Below are 16723 nucleotides of genomic sequence, written 5' to 3'. Positions count from 1 at the left end.
TATAACACAAAGGAAGACGCTCATGCATTAAAGATAGAGAGAACGACGTAGGCGAACTGTTGTGGGTATGGACCGGAGTAATTAATATCTCAATCCTTCTGGAGAATAAATTCAAATAGGAAGTACATGGAAACCGGAGGCGGCTGTGAACGAGAGAGATAAACAACAAAACTGCGGAGGGTCTCTGTATGCATGCACAGGTGTGTATGAGCCTATATGCGTGTGTTTATGTGTGTGTGTGTGTGTGTGTGTGTGTGTGTGTGTGTGTGTGTGTGTGTGTGTGTGTGTGTGTGTGTGTGTGTGTGTGAGAGTATATATCTGCAATATGACCGAAATTTTAGAAGGTTGCTTTGCAAATATGAGATGCCTGTTCGATACCGATTCGCACCAACACGGAAAACATATCATTTTCTCTAAGCTCAAGTTGATCATAAAATGGGAAACCGGGTTGATTGAACTAAGTGAAATATACTTGTAATTCAAAAAGATACGGGCTTGTTACACATTGCTTGATTTTGATTCTGCCACAGAAATAACTAAAACATACCGAACTCTGTGTACAACTACTAGCGCCATAAGTACTGAGTACGTAATTCAGGTGGTCGAATTCCTGAATCCTCACCTCGGCCAGATAATAACAACCACCACTATCTTATCAATTTAAAAACATTAAACATGTATATGGTTTAGCGTATGTGTTTGTCTGCCTGTATGTATCTATCTGCATGTGCCTATCTAACTATCCATTCAACTACATATATACATACATGCATATATGCATACCTATATACATATATACATACACACATACACACAGACATATACATGTCTCCATCCAAACAGTGGTGAGAGACAAGAAATCGAAAAACTTAAATTTTAATCAATACTCGAATGCATCTGCTAATACTCTGCTTTAATCTCTAACTCTCATATAAACATAATTATATATATATATATATATATATATATATATATATATATAAATGTTTTACATATAAACAATGTACATTCATGGACACTAATACGCGATCGAAAAGTAACAACGGCAATGAAAAGATCATCACGATACACACACCTAGCGAGATATATTGATAGATCGATCGATCGATCGATCGATAGATAGATAGATAGATAGATAGATAGATAGATAGATAGATAGATAGATAGATAGATAGATAGATAGATAGACAGACATACAGATAGATAGATAGATAGATAGATAGACAGATAGATAGATAGATAGATAGATAGATAGATAGATAGATAGATAGATAGATAGACAGATAGACAGACAGATAGATAGATACTTACATACATAGATAGATAGATAGATAGATGCATATGTACATGCGTATATGGATTATTGGAGATATTATGTTACTCATTACAAACACTGGGGTTACCTGATCTTGATCCTGAAGTTATGCAAAAATGTCTATTGTAATTGGACATTTAACTTCTACTGTATTCTTGCTGATTTATTTGTAATACATGATTCACTTATCCCACACAAAATCAAATTTATTCTTCTACTACCTAATATAACATTGTAATATATCACATCTTGACTCGATATATTGATAAGAAGGAACCCAGAAAGTATGAATAAAATATATATCCTCAGAAAGATTGTTTTATATGAATAATATCAAATACTATTTCGTTGAGAACACCAATTTGAGATGAATAAGTGGTTGAAGCTAAAGGATTGGCTAAACGTAAAAGGGAATGTATATCAAAATTTCAGATCAAAGGGGAGAAAATTCAATATAGTGGAAGTGGTAGAGCGGGTGGATACCCTTCAGCAGTCTCTTTGAAACTGAAATTGCTGTATATAAGTGTATATGCTTAATATTATTACACGTAAGTGTTACTGTATATGGATGCTCGACTAGCTAGAAAAAGCCATCAGTCCTTCCTTAAACCATTCCATACCGACTTCGAAAACAGGGGAAACATTGCGAAAATATATTATACCTTCAAAAATGAAGCAACACATGTGCAGTTGCAATGCTGTTATTTAGAGACCTGCTTAGGATAATACAGACAGACAGCCACACACACAAACACACACACACATACATGGAAGTCCTATATATTGCTCCAGGCAATTCGTAATACATAAACTGATAAGCACATAGGTATATACTTAAAGTATAATCCTCAGAAATGTTAGGATGTCTGCGCTGAGGAGTATGTTATGACGTATGCCCTTTTGATTCAGACGTATTGTATTGACAGAAGGAGTAAAATATGTTTCGCAACTGGCAGTTCGTCATAGATTTAACAGACGAAACATTAGCCTTCAATTGCAATACGCCCAGTGACAGAGAAACTTATCAAACTACAACAATTTCACATTGAATATATGAACTCACAATATGAACGATACATTTCGATGAGTATTCAGTTGTTAAGTCAAAAGCATTCTTCTCTTAGAATTAAGATGTAAGCGATAAAGTATTCACCTAACATGTGTATCTTCAACATGATTATCATGCCAAAGCAGCATTACTTTCGGTGTTGTAAGAGTGGGCTTATAGATATCAGCTACAATCGACAGATGAAACAACTGTCTCTCACATATCGATGCCCTAAAGAACAAAGGCCTAAATAACATCGGTGGTATCTTAACTCAAAACGCAGAGAGAAATCTCAGTTGATATTCTAACGCGTTTTATTAAAAAGAAAAACGATAAAAGCTAATGACCTACCCATTTCCTCGTTTTAAATATGTCCATATACAGTAGATCCTATTAAAATATATCCAGAGATTATCAGTGCCGCGATAGATTATTTAATATTTTATGTAAAATAAAAGTATCCGTGTATTCCTATGGATATTTAGCTCCGATTCAGCTCTGTGTTCAAGTGTATTGAGTTACCATTATGTCGCCCTTCTCTGAAAGTGCTGAGTTCATCGGAACGAAGGAGATTTACCGTAATGTTCATTGTATTTTTAATTTTTCGTTAGATTAGTCTGATTAAGGATTTATCACCAATGTCCTTGCTGGTCTTCTGACACTGGTGAGAAAAGCTACCCTTGATTTCTATCTAATATATTGCAATTGGACATCTACAAGTACATGAAGACAACCAAAGATACGGTTCCTAATGATGGATATTTTGTGGACAAACGATTGTCTCTGCGATGAGATTGAATCAACATATGTGACAAGCAGAAGGGAGACCAATGAGTCGGGTTGATTGAATGGAAAAGTTACTCATAGTCCGCGGAAGAGAGTTCGTTATCGTAGCAGAAGAAAAGACAGAGCTAGAAGATTGGTGCCTGTAGGTGAGTTGCAGGAGCGTGTCTGTGTGTATTATCTCTGATAGAGTCAAATTTCTGATTATGAAAAATTTGTGAAATACATATTTGCAATATTTTCTGGACGCCTTGAAATCCGCTACTCAGCACACATCAGTACATTCTACAGCCCTCGTGCATTTTGTTGTTTCATGGCGTCAGCATAAAAGGAAAAGGATTATTTCGCATTAAGAAATTTAGTAATCTGCCATATGGGTATATCTTCTACAACTAGTATCCACGAACGCTTTTCCCAGTTGACACACACTGTGCCTTGCTATGTGAAGACACCGAATGTTGGATTTCCTTCTCAAGTTAATGTTCGTGTGTTCGTTAGACCGTACTTAGGAATTACTGTCCGTAATTGATGTTTTGTTACTATTCTGCATTTCCTCTGTACATTTCTAAAAGTACATTTACTTTTGGTTGTAACGAAAACTTTCCATCAATGTAAGGAACCGAATCTTCTTTGCAGTTGCTTTTCGTGTTACGTTTAGCGTTCACCCTTCCATATATTACGCCATACCTGGCATTCCAGTTGAAGGAATGATAATATTATACACCTCTAATCACTTTGTTAATAATTCGGAGGGAACGAGATTAAAGAGTGGCTAAACTACAAGAAAATCATCAAGAATCTCGTTTGGGAAAGTACATCTTAAGGTTTGTGACTATTTATATATTCTTTTATTCTTCGATCTGTTTCAGTCATTTGACTGCGGCCATGCCGGACCGCCGCCTTTAATCGAGCAAATCACTCGATACTTTGTAAGCCTAGTACTTGTTCTATTGACCTATTTTGCCGAACCACTAACTTACAGTGACACACCGACATCGGTTGTCAAGCGATGTGACGTGGGACAAACACAGGCACATATAAACACACACACACACACACACACACACACACACACACACACACACACACACACACACATATATATATATATATATATATATATATATATATATATATATATATATATATATATATATATATATATATATATATGTATATATATACTATATATACGACGGACTTCTTTCAGTTTCTGTCAACCAAATTCACTCTCAAGGCTTTGTAAAAGACACTTACCGAAGGAGTTACGCAGTGAGACTGAACCTGAAACCATGGGGTTGGGAAGGAAGCTTCTTACCACACAGTCAATGAGTGTGCGAATTTATACCTACATTTACAATGATCTGTACACGCGCGCGCGCACACACAGACAGACACAGACACACACGCACATACACACACATTCACACACATAGACAGTCACACACAAACACGCGTGTATATATATATATATATATATATATATATATATATATATATATATATATATATATATATATATATATATATATATATATATATATATATATATATATATATATATATATATATATACACACATATATATATGGATGTGTGTATATTAAACATATATTCCCCTGTCTGCCATATCGAGTGATACTCGATTATGTGATTCAGTTAAACTGTTTCAATGAAACAATCACTGCATAATTGCATACGCACATATTGATTTACATTTAGACGGGAACTTTTACATATACACATGCATATATTTGATCTACGTTGGAGAAATTGGTTAATAGAAAATATATAATTATTTAAGTCTTCGGGGGATTGTGGACCAAACGTACTTCCACAAACCTGATTGAACTTATTGCATAGTACCGTTCGTAATTTTTGTGTAATATACTTTATTCTAACCTTTACTCTTTTGCTATTCTCAATATAGTTTCATTGAATTTGTCTCTACACTATTTACGTCTTTGTTTATCTCCTTCCATCCTTTCTGATGATTTGTCTTCGTCCACGTAGTAAACATCAGGTGGCCTTCTTCATTGAAATATAAAGACACTTGCAACAGCATTTGGGCCCAGTTTTCGATGTTTTCCACGTGAGTCATCCAGTACAACTGTATTACATTAACATAGTCTCACCCCAGGTATACCTACATGCTGCAGATACTTCTGCTTCATGATGTGGTCTAGCTATGAAATGTTTATTATTGGCCGTAACAGGCATAACCGATACATCATCAGGTTACACTCTTTTACTTGTTTCGGCATCGGCGATGCGATTATTTTTTGTCACCACTGTGGTCTCTCTGACTTTCTCAGTCGTGAGTGTTTCACATTACCACTCCTGTATGTGCCTTTGTCCCAGATGCTACCCCATTTGGTACACAAGGAAGTTTGATTCTGCTGCCCTCGCCTGCACCACATCCGGTTCATCTGGTATTGTGGAGAGGAGGTTGTCTAGTTCATTTTTGAAGGTTACTACTTCCACCTTATTCAGATTTCTTAATTATTTTGGTAGGGCATTGAAGAGCCGTGGGCCTTTGAACCTGAGACCATTGCAGTACCTGTTCCTAAATTCAGATGGAGTGAATGGAACCATTCGAACGATACAACGGCGGGCAGTCGTATGTATTCAATATATATATATATATATATATATATATATATATATATATATATATATATATATATATATATATATATATATATATATATGGTGGTTGTCTACTCCTTAAACAGAGTTTGACCACCTCCTGCACCTACACCTTAGCCCTTTCATGGCGTCTGATGTGGCTTTTTAAACCAGACAGTGTTTTGAAAAAACACCCACACAAATTGCACCTCTGATTTGCACTACCAATACCTGCAAGTAAGTTCTGCTCATTGTGGATCCTAACATGTCGTTTAAGACCCCCATTGGATTTGCAAACCCTCTGGCACACACCACATTCAAACGTGTGCACAGACATATAATCAGAATAGCTGTAGAGAAACACACACAAAAACAAATAGATAGATGGATAGATAGATATGAATTGAATTCAACTAGTTTCAGCACACGAGCTGGTGTGTGTGTGTGTGTGCGCGCACACACACACACACACGCACATACATATATATGTATATATATATATAAATATATTATATATATATATATATATATATATATATATATATATATATATATATATATATATATATATATATATATATATATATATATATATATATATATATATATGTATGTATATATATATATATACATATACATACATATTTATATAACTATATGTATATATGCATATATATATATATATATACAGGTTTCGTGTGTCACATAGCTAGCTAGAGGCGATGGCTTCTTGGAGCTAATTCACGGCAGCTTTCGTCCTAATTTTGGGACTGCCATGTTGGCTTGGCGATAACTATTAATATATATATATATATATATATATATATATATAGTGATATAGTGATATTTAGCACAAGGAATAGAGTGACTCAGGGTACAACTGTTTCGTGCGTTAGTAGTTGTCAAACTCCTACACCTACATGTGTGTTTATATATATATGTGTGTGTGTGTGTGTGTGTTTGTGTGTTCAGGGGGACTGAATAGATACTCCCCTTAATATATATGTACAATAATGCACATATATACTTCCCTTAATATATTTGTACAAGAATATGCATGCAAATTGATACCCACATGAAAGAGAAAAGAGTTAAACAAATACAAATTTTATATATTGACGCAGAGATAAATAGACAGACATAGATGTAGATAGAATACGGCTTTCACGAGAATAATTATAGAAAGCTGAAAGGAGATGGCAATTTTTATATTTTGTGCCCTTACGGACACTATATTTCTAGTGAAAATTAATCGCAACGCATATAGATCACATTAGGTCGGATCACATATTAGCATTAACACCCTCTTTATCATAAGCAACTCGAATGTTTGACACAATCACACACCAGTCGGGCATATATGCAAGAAGCCATCAATTTTTACTAAATATAATGGTTATTTTCATTCGGCAATCTTTCTGTGGGAAACTAAATTAATATTGAAAATGTATCTTATGGAAAATGACAAAGTTCTGTTTGGAAATATGGTTCTATTTAATGGTATTATAAATTATTTCATAAATTTGGCTTACACTTTTACTGAAGGTAAATAAATGTTTTATATATTTATATTAATACTGTATTTATTTTCATTTTATAAAAACAACAAAGTCATCGTAAGCCAGCTTGCCCAGATAATACATGTGAGTAGTTTTATGTTGTTCAAACATTATATTTATTCCATAAAATGGTTTCATTTGTGGCCGGTTAAGTGTGAAGGTAAAATTTTAAAGTTACACGATAGAGGAGAAAATTGCTACTTTCATCTCCGTAAGTGAAGCGAATGTGTCGTAAAATGCTGAACAGAACAGAACATGAACAGAAGGTATTATGGTCTCTGGGGAAAACTGACGATGCCAAGTTCTATCACTAAAATTTTGTGACTATATATGTAAATTCTGTTTGTTGTTGATATATATGTGTGCGAAGGCGCATTCGTGCGTCTGCCTGCTATATATATATATATATATATATATATATATATATATATATATGTGTGTGTGTGTGTGTGTGTGTGTGTGTGTGTGTATGTATGTGTGTGTGTGTATGTGTGTATACGCGTATGTATGTAGTATGTGTGTATGTTAGTGTGTATATGCATATGTGTGTCCGCGCACGTTGTGTACAGAAATGAGAAAGAGAGAGAGACAGAGAGAGGGAGAGAGAAAGAAAGCGTGAAAGAGAAAAATACTTTGATAGATATATATAGAAAAATAAAAAGATAGAAAGATATTGCAAAATTATTTATTTAGTTTGAAAACCTCATATCCATGCGGGTATTTGCTAATATCAGAGTGGCATACAGTTTGTCTTTGTTTATGAGATTTTTCCTATCCATTTCCTGAACGTCCAATTATGCATTTAAACAGGATTTGATTATATAGCGCACTGGCAATATATATGTAGATATTTCATATCATAGGTGAAAAATACTAAAATAATATAGATAGAAATGTATCATCCATAAATGAAGACTCCGAAGGAAGATGTAATAAAATACATCGACTCGTTCTTACGAGTTACAAATTGTAAATTTCATTATATGCGTATGGATAACTTTGTGTGAAGTATATCTGTGTTTACTGTTTGAGAAATATCTGTAGCTATAGCATTTTCTGTAATATTGCAAATTCACGTGGACAGCAATGTATATGTTTACAAGTACAATAATGCAGTAGATTCTAGATACGGATTATGTTGGGACTTCTACCTTTTTTTTTTTATATCTCAAGGGCGTTGGTGTGGCAATAATAAGAGAGTAGTTTACAAGATTTATTTTAGTTAAGATAAATCTGGACTTAGATTTGTCATTAATCCCCCACCCCCGGTTCGAATAGCAGAACAACCAATAATTTTTTTTCTGGTGTAGATGCAATCGTAATTATTTAGACTCTGTAAAATGATGATCTTGAAATTAAGATTATGAGTACATGTACCAGTCCAGTGGCCGGTGGTTGTAGCACAATGCTGACTAGAAGAACTGAAATTGATTTTACGTGCTGAAAAATACAGGACTAGAACAAATTAGATGCATGTTTGTGTCACTTACTTCTAATTTTCTCGGCTAACAAATATTTTAATGTTTTTTTTTTTTTTTTTGTGAGGATTCCTTGTTGTGAGGATTCGTTGTTGAGGGGATTCCTAGTTTTCGAGATTAGTGTTCAACTCCTATGCCTGATAATGCAGTGCAGTAAATTCGCAAATTTTAACTTACCATTTATCATCTTAATAATTTTATTGTCATCAGCTTCAGCATAGCTCATTTCACAACTATCCCTTACACATGATAGCGTGTATATATACATACATACATTGGTGCTACGCGTACGTTTGTTTTTGCACCTGTAATTTTATTTTTGATCTTCTATACAAATGAAGATATTTCCGTCGTTTTGCTGCTTTTTTTTTTCTACGAAATTAGAAGATACATTGCGGAAATGTTATTTTCACGCGTTGCATTTATTTATCACCCGATGAGATATCCCACCCGTAAGGGATCGATGCTAGATGTGCCGGGGCAATTGACGTAGCATATATATATATATATATATATATATATATATATATATATATATATATATATATATATATATATATATATATATATATATATATATACGACTAGAAATAATATTTGTTTCTTTTTATGGAAATAAAAGTGTTTATAGGACTGCAAAACATAAGTGCTCAAATGTAAATGAGACAGAGATAAAGAAACATTGATCATAGAACTAACATCAAATTTGAGCCAACGACTTTACGTATAACACCATACCTCAACAATTTGATCATATATTAATATTACCATGGTTCTTAAATACATAAAAAAATATATATACATAAAAACACAGAAGGTAAAGATATATATGCAAATGAAATACAAATATATAGAACGGCCTATCAGAAGATAAATATAAACGACTAAAAATTCATTAAAATTGTAAATCGTGTCATGCGAATAAAATACTAAATAAACTAAGATAAAATAAAATATCAATCGACTAAACATATTTCTAAAAAATTACTTTTTACTCTCCTTTCTCAAGAGTACGTCCAAAAAGTTCAATTCTTAAAACCATGTTAGGTTAGAATCCATGAGCAAAAAGAGTTCCACAAAATCAATTCAAACATAGCTCATCAACGCGGTTCGATTACATTTAAAGTGCATCACGGCAACGACCCGCTCATTAGGGTGAACAGGAAAAACGTACAGAACACAACTAAAAAAAAATAAGAAAACAATCCTAGGATTAGCATAAATAAGGGGCAATAAAAAAAAGAGGCTAATTGTAGCAGCGTAAGACCTAGCGATAAAAACAAACAACTTGAGAAAGATAATATATCGTGAGAATGTGCTTAAAATATGTAGAGATTGTGAAACTTGGAAAAAGACAGTGCCACACATTGTGGAAGAATGCCTCAAGTTCACACAGGAAGACTATAAGAAAAAACGGAGGCACGATCAGGTTGTTAAACTTTTACACAGGGAACATTACCAGAAATGGTGATCTGAATCTGGAAACACATGGTACTATCATCGAGTCAAAAGAGTACTGAAATCGGAGAAATGTAAGTTTTTGTGAACTTACTTATTCAAGTGGACAAGAAGTTAGAAATTAATAAACCGGACATACAAGAAAACATAGAAAAGGAAAAGCGAAGTTGCTTACTAATCGACGGAACATGATTGTTTGAGTGAAGGATTGTAAAGGAAAAGGAAGATTTCGACCATGGAAACAGTAAAGTCGCGCCTATAATAATTGGTGCATTAGAAACAGTAATCAAAGTTATAGATAAATAGATGAAGGGGTTAGAATTGAATGCCCAGTAGAGCTCCTACAGACAGTTTGTCTATTAGGAACAATAAGAATTATCAGGAGGTTTGTAGGCAATTGAAATACTGCTGATGCCTAAGGTTACAAGTCCTAGTCCGCTACTTGCATAAATCCTACAAGGAATAAGACAGAACCCGAGCCAAAACAAAATAATAATAATAATAATAATAATAATAATAATAATAATAATAATAATAATAATAATAATAATAATAATAATAATAATAATAATGATAATAATAATAATAATAATAATAATAATACTGATTATAAAAATAATAATAATAATAATACTGATTATAAAAATAATAATAATAATAATAATAATAATAATAATAATAATAATAATAATAATAATAATAATAATAATGATAATAATAATAATAATAATAATAATAATAATACTGATTATAAAAATAATAATAATAATAATACTGATTATAAAAATAATAATAATAATAATAATAATAATAATAATAATAATAATAATAATAATAATAATAATAATAATAATAATAATAATAATAATAATGATAATAATAATAATAATAATAATAATAATAATAATACTGATTATAAAAATAATAATAATAATAATACTGATTATAATAATAATAATAATAATAATAATAATAATAATAATAATAATAATAATAATAATAATAATAATAATAAACACCTGGAAAATAACAACCTGTTTCCAGAAGAACAGAAGGGATGCTGCAAGGGCTCATACGGCTGTAAAGATCAATTATTGATCAATAAAGCCATAACTGAAGACAGCCGCAGAAAGAAGAAAGGCCTCAGTATGGCCTGGGTGGACTACCAAAAGGCTTTCGACAGTGTTCCCCACACGTGGATTCTGGAAACACTAGCCATAAACAAGGTGGCACCAATTATCATAAAATACATAGAGCACTCAATGAACAAATGGCAGACAGTGCTACAGCTCCAAACAAAAGAGGGACTTGTGAAAACGAAAGCCATCCCCATTAGAAGAGGAATATCCCAGGGAGACACGCTCTCTCCACTCCTGTTCTGCCTGGCACTCACACCTTTAACAGAATTGGTAAATAGAACTGGATGCGGTTACAAATGCTATGGAAAAACAGTCAGCCACCTTCTATATATGGATGACCTAAAATTATATGCAAAAAACGACAAAGAGCTAGAAACACTACTACAGAAAGTACACGGCTTTACCAAGGAAATAGAAATGAAATTCGGATTAGAAAAATGTGCCAAAGCAACCCTGAAAAGAGGAAAATTAGTTAAAAGTAGCAATATAACACTAGATAAAGCCAATGAAATAAGAGAACTAGACGAAAGCCAACCATATAAGTATTTAGGAGTCAATGAACTAGATAGGATACAACATACACAAATGAAAGAAAAAATAAAGAAAGAGTACTATAGACGAGTTAGATCAATACTAAAAACAGAGCTCAATGCTAAAAACAAGATAATGGGTATCAACACTTTAGCTGTCCCAGTTATAAGCTACAGCTACAACATCCTTAACTGGACACTAAACGAACTATGTAAAATAGACAGGAAAACAAGAAAAATAATGACAGGATATAGGATGCACCACCCAAAATCTGACATAGAAAGGTTATATATACAACGCACAGAAGGTGGCAGGGGTCTTATACAGCTAGAAAACTATTATAAAATAACCACCATAGGACTGCAAAAATACCTACTCCAGAAGCAAGGGAAACTAATACAAATAGCCACAAAACACGAGCAAAACAAAAAAACTGTTTTCAGTATTTAAGGAAGCTGACAAATACAAACAAGAAATCAATCTACCTAACAAATACGAAGAAGAAGAAGAAGAAACAACAAAAGCTATAAAACAAATGAAATCCAAACTAAAACTAGAACAGCAACGGACCATGATAAAACGATGGCAAGAAAAGCCCCTACATGGTAAATACTGGGCTAAACTAAATGCGAAAGAAATAGACAGAGAAAAATCCCAGCAATGGCTGAGAAGCTCAGGACTCAAAGCAGAGACTGAAGGATTTTTAATTGCTGCACAAGACCAAAGCCTCCCCACCAGAAATTACCAAAAACACATAATGAAAAGAAATATAACAAGTAACTGTAGAATATGTGGAGATCGACAAGAAACAATAAATCATATTATCTCTGGCTGCCCAGTCCTGGCTAAGAAGGAATATATTCACAGACACGACAGAGCTGGGACCTATATACACTGGAAGCTATGCCAACATTATGGAATAGCAACAGAAAAAAAATGGTATAAACACACGCCAGAAAAGGTCACAGAAAACGAGAAAGCAACCATACTCTGGGATATGCCAATACACACAGATAGAGAAATTAAGGCAAATAGACCAGATATAGTTGTCAAAGATCATGAAGAAAAAAATGCTTTCTAATTGATGTATCAATACCAGCAGATGACAACGTTTCTCTAAAAGAAATGGAAAAACTTTCAAAATACAAAGACCTGGAAATAGAGATAACTCGAATGTGGAATCTAAAAACAGAAACAATTCCTATCATAGTAGGTGCCTTAGGTATAATAAAAAAATATTCAGACAAATACATAACAAAAACACCAGGACTTACAAATATATATAACATACAGAAAATTGCACTACTGGGTACTGCACACGTTCTACGCAAAACACTTTCAATACAGTAAACATAAGAGCACCACAGCAAACCACAGCACATACCCAAGGCGCACAGAGCAGCGCTCGGTAGTGAAGTGAAAGCACGTTATAAAAATAAAACTACTGAATAATAATAATAATAATAATAGTAATAATAATAATGATTACAAATTTTGCCACAAGCGCAGCCATTTTGGAGGAGGGGAAATGTCGAAAATATCGACCCCCCATTTCCTGTGTTCAAATGACACTTAATGTATCTATCCCGAAACAGTGAAAGGCAAAATCGACCTCGGCGGGATTTGAACTCAGAATTTAGCGCCAGACGAAATGCCGCTAAGCATTTCGCTCGGCGAACAAACAATTCTGGCAGTTCGCCAATAATAACAATATCATTCTCTGCTCTAGGCACAATGCTCGAACTTTTGGGGGAGGCGGCAATTGGTTAGATCGACCCCAGTACGCGACTGGTAATGAATTTATCGATCCCGAATGGCTTGAAAGGCAAAGTCGACCTCGGCGGAATTTGAACCAGACGAAATACCGCGAAGCACTGCCTCGGCGTGCTGACCATTCTGCCAGCTCGCTAATAATAACAATATTATGAAAAGGGAGTGTTCATAAGCTTCCTTAAACTGATAGCGAAATCATCCTTGTTTGCATTCACAGAAGTTGTGCGTATAGTCTTGAATGCTAGCAACGAAGCAAATTGTAAAGACCCGCTGAAGTATTTACGTAGAACACATAGAAGATACGATGTAAGATGTATATGAGTTTTAAAGTAGATTTCCTTCACGGTCATTTCTCTTAATTTTTGAAAGTTCATTAGATGTTAATAATGATCAAGAAGAGTGCATCCATTAAGAAAAATATTGGAGAAAGGTACCGAGTACAATTGAATGGTAATAGCCGTGCAGACTTATTAATGTGCATAATATAACAAAACAGAAATGTTCACAAATACCAATGGAAGTAAAAATAAAGCTGCTTCTTCAGTCACTGCACTTTCTAAATGGACCAACCTTAGTTCTATTCATCTCATACATCTTGAACTGTTGAGTTCTTATAAAATGCAAAGAATTTTAAGCTATATTTTCCTTTCTTCCCACAACAATACTATGCTTACATTTATGCGTACTTTTTAGTGATGTGTTGGGTATTGTACTTTTTTATTCGAGGTTCAATCTGCGAAAACATTAATATTTTTATGTACATTTTAGATGTTAAATGCATTTCACCGCATTTACAGTCGTTTCAATGGCGAGGGACTGTCTCTGTATCTCAAGCGGGCAACACATAGCAAAGGATTTTCTTCAAAAACAACAGTTTATCGGTTTTCTCTCATTTGTTTACATTGTTTCTGTCATAGACAATCGCATATAATGCACATTTAGGCAAAGAACAATTCCAAAACAAACGCATACGCCACAAAACTTCCATTCACATTCGAGAATGAACACAAATATGCGCACAAATACACACAGAAATATGCACACAAATATACACATGAGGTGTATGATAAAACGAGAGCGAGAAAAGTCAGAGACAGATCACGGAAGTTGGAGAAAACCTTCGTTACTCAAATATTTACATAAGCAAACACAAACTAGACTCATTGAAATAATATAGATTATCATTTACTTGGCGTATCGACTTTCAGTTAGCAATAAAACGGATGGGGTTCAGAATGTTTTCATAATTTAGATTACTCGCGTCATGACGTTAAGAACGTTATTTTTTTTTCAGGTAAAATGTGGCAGCTTTTCTGCACAAGAGCTGCAACTTGTTGTTTTTAGTTCTCTTCGGGAATAATTGATAACCAAAAATCGTAAACAGAAGCCACTTGTATGTCAAAACCTCCTGTATTTATTTTAAATTACTTCAGTCCATGCATGCCAAACTTTTCTGAGGGAGTGCTGATGCAACCACCCACACACCCACACACACACACACACACATACACACACACACACACACGCACACACATACACGCGCGCGCGCACACATACACTCACATTATAATACTAAATAGTATTTAGCATAACATTCTCTTTTTACTATACTTTATCTCTCAATGAAGTAGGGAACAAATGGAGAATATAGTATACCTATTGAATTCTTCTTTTTTCATTCATTAAACAACAAAGTAAAGATGCATTTGTTAGTATATACTGTCATTCTCGGGCGCCGTAGATGATTTTACAACACATGTCACATTTATAACACAGGAAATGTGGATCACAACGACGCCAAATCTCTCAAACACTATTCTTTTTCTTTGGTTCGTATTCTAGTTTCGCACAATGCTAACCAATTTTACGCTGGGTAAAGGAAAAGTTGTCGAGACAAAGCAATTTTCATAACTTACCGTCAACGTTTAAATAAATGCAGTACGAAATATCTGTAGAAAATTTTCATAGCATTTGTTTTGTCGCTTCAGCCATTGACGTCAAGAATATGTCCAGTGACATGAACAATCGATAACAGATGCTTGGAGTCAAAACTCAACCAGTTTACTTCAATTATATTTATTAGTAATATTTTCTACAGAAGTGATGCTATATATCATATTGAGTCATAGAATATATGAGACATTGTTTGTAGTATATCAGTGAATTAAAAGTGAAATCATCTTCTATTCAGACAGCTTGTATATAACGTGATATTTTTTCGTCTATAAACATTTCTATTGAAAGTAAATTAAAAGATATCTGATGTCCAAAAATGACAGATGAGTTGATGGTTTGATGGCTTCTTGGCTGAGTTTATCGTCGAAGTTCTAATGTTTAAATTTGACAACAAACTAATAAACAGTTAACTTGTGTAACATTTCGGAAGATGTGCCAAACAAAGGATTTTGCTGCTGCTACTGCCACTACTACTGTTACAACTAATACAAACACCACTACCACCACCACCATCAACACTGCTGCTGCTACTACTACTACTACTACTATTGCTGCTGCTGCTGCTGCTGCTACTACTAAGATCAGTATTATTGTTAACATCTATTTATTTTCCACTTTCGTTATAAAGTTTTACAAATGATTGTTTAAATGAATATTAATACATTTTGATAAAATCCTTATCGTAGACTTCCTAATTATCTTTTATACTTTAGGCACAAGGCCTGACATTTTGGAGGAGGGTGCCAGTCGATTTGATCGATGCTAGTACGCAACTGATACTTAATTAGTCGACACCGAAAGTATGAAAAACAAAGTCGATCTCGGTGGAAGTTGAACTCACAACGTAGTGACGGACAAAATACCGCTAAGCACTTCGTCCGGTGGGTTAACATTTCTGCCAGCTCGCTGCTTTGCAGTTCCTAATTATAATGATCAGAACTATGTCCATTAGCATTGCGAATGTTCTTCAGTATATTTGCTGACCATAAATATTAGTAATGGTAGCAGCAGAAATACTACAACCAAAGCAACCAACTGTAGTTGTGGCAATGGCA

This window comes from Octopus bimaculoides, chromosome 7 (genome assembly GCF_046866305.1).
Source record: "Octopus bimaculoides isolate indiv1 chromosome 7, ASM4686630v1, whole genome shotgun sequence".
Lineage (NCBI taxonomy): Eukaryota > Metazoa > Mollusca > Cephalopoda > Octopoda > Octopodidae > Octopus > Octopus bimaculoides.
The sequence above is the reverse complement of the archived record's forward strand: the minus strand, read 5'-3'. Positions refer to the sequence as shown.